Here is a 2500-nt window from a genome sequence, read left to right on the forward strand (position 1 = left end):
CGAAGCGCGAGGCAGCACCGTCCCTGCTATACGAAAGCCCCATCCAGCCCTGTGCCACCCGGGGGGTTCCAGGGTGCTGAGATGGCTGACATTTTGCTCCGCTCACGACGGTCACCGCGCCACACAAGAACAGCCCAAAAACAGGCCAAAACAGCCCAAAAACGGGCCAAAACTGGCCATTTTTGGCTGCGCGAGCGAGCGGCGAGCGGCGAACAGCGAGCGAAGCGAGAGGCAGCACCGTCCCTGCTATACGAAAGCCCCATCCAGCCCTGTGCCACCCGGGGGGTTCCAGGGTGCTGAGATGGCTGACGTTTTGCTCCGCTCACGACGGTCACCGCACCACGCAAGAACAGGCCAAAAACTGGCCAAAACAGCCCAAAAACGGGCCAAAACTGGCCATTTTTGGCTGCGCGAGCGAGCGGCGAGCGGCGAACAGCGAGCGAAGCGAGAGGCAGCACCGTCCCTGCTATACGAAAGCCCCATCCAGCCCTGTGCCACCCGGGGGGTTCCAGGGTGCTGAGATGGCTGACGTTTTGCTCCGCTCTCGACGGTCACCGCGCAATGCAAGAACAGGCCAAAAACTGGCCAAAACGGCCCAAAAACGGGCCAAAACTGGCCATTTTTGGCTGCGCGAGCGGCGAGCGGCGGACAGCGAGCGAAGCGAGAGGCAGCACCGTCCCTGCTATACGAAAGCCCCATCCAGCCCTGTGCCACCCGGGGGGTTCCAGGGTGCTGAGATGGCTGACGTTTTGCTCCGCTCTCGACGGTCACCGCGCAATGCAAGAACAGGCCAAAAACTGGCCAAAACGGCCCAAAAACGGGCCAAAACTGGCCATTTTTGGCTGCGCGAGCGAGCGGCGAGCGGCGGACAGCGAGCGAAGCGAGAGGCAGCACCGTCCCTGCTATACGAAAGCCCCATCCAGCCCTGTGCCACCCGGGGGGTTCCAGGGTGCTGAGATGGCTGACGTTTTGCTCCGCTCTCGACGGTCACCGCGCAATGCAAGAACAGGCCAAAAACTGGCCAAAACGGCCCAAAAACGGGCCAAAACTGGCCATTTTTGGCTGCACGAGCGAGCGGCGAGCGGCGGACAGCGAGCGAAGCGAGAGGCAGCACCGTCCCTGCTATACGAAAGCCCCATCCAGCCCTGTGCCACCCGGGGGGTTCCAGGGTGCTGAGATGGCTGACGTTTTGCTCCGCTCTCGACGGTCACCGCGCAATGCAAGAACAGGCCAAAAACTGGCCAAAACGGCCCAAAAACGGGCCAAAACTGGCCATTTTTGGCTGCACGAGCGAGCGGCGAGCGGCGGACAGCGAGCGAAGCGAGAGGCAGCACCGTCCCTGCTATACGAAAGCCCCATCCAGCCCTGTGCCACCCGGGGGGTTCCAGGGTGCTGAGATGGCTGACGTTTTGCTCCGCTCTCGACGGTCACCGCGCAATGCAAGAACAGGCCAAAAACTGGCCAAAACGGCCCAAAAACGGGCCAAAACTGGCCATTTTTGGCTGCACGAGCGAGCGGCGAGCGGCGGACAGCGAGCGAAGCGAGAGGCAGCACCGTCCCTGCTATACGAAAGCCCCATCCAGCCCTGTGCCACCCGGGGGGTTCCAGGGTGCTGAGATGGCTGACGTTTTGCTCCGCTCTCGACGGTCACCGCGCAATGCAAGAACAGGCCAAAAACTGGCCAAAACGGCCCAAAAACGGGCCAAAACTGGCCATTTTTGGCTGCACGAGCGAGCGGCGAGCGGCGGACAGCGAGCGAAGCGAGAGGCAGCACCGTCCCTGCTATACGAAAGCCCCATCCAGCCCTGTGCCACCCGGGGGGTTCCAGGGTGCTGAGATGGCTGACGTTTTGCTCCGCTCTCGACGGTCACCGCGCAATGCAAGAACAGGCCAAAAACTGGCCAAAACGGCCCCAAAAACGGGCCAAAACTGGCCATTTTTGGCTGCGCAGCGAGCGGCGAGTGGCGGACAGCGAGCGAAGCGAGAGGCAGCACCGTCCCTGCTATATACGAAAGCCCCATCCAGCCCTGTGCCACCCGGGGGGTTCCAGGGTGCTGAGATGGCTGACGTTTTGCTCCGCCTCACGACGGTCACCGCACCACGCAAGAACGGACCATAAACAGGCCAAAACAGCCCAAAAACGGGCCAAAACTGGTCATTTTTGGCTGCGCGAGCGAGCGGCGAGCGGCGAACAGCGAGCGAAGCGTGAGGCAGCACCGTCCCTGCTATACGAAAGCCCCATCCAGCCCTGTGCCACCCGGGGGGTTCCAGGGTGCTGAGATGGCTGACGTTTTGCTCCGCTCACGACGGTCACCGCGCCATGCAAGAACGGACCAAAAACAGGCCAAAACAGCCCAAAAACGGGCCAAAACTGGCCATTTTTGGCTGAGCGAGCGAGCGGTGAGCGGCGAACAGCGAGCGAAGCGAGAGGCAGCACCGTCCCTGCTATACGAAAGCCCCATCCAGCCCTGTGCCACCCGGGGGGTTCCAGGGTGCTGAG

The sequence above is a fragment of the Musa acuminata genome, unplaced genomic scaffold (genome assembly GCF_036884655.1).
Source record: "Musa acuminata AAA Group cultivar baxijiao unplaced genomic scaffold, Cavendish_Baxijiao_AAA HiC_scaffold_978, whole genome shotgun sequence".
Classification (NCBI taxonomy): Eukaryota; Viridiplantae; Streptophyta; class Magnoliopsida; order Zingiberales; family Musaceae; genus Musa; species Musa acuminata.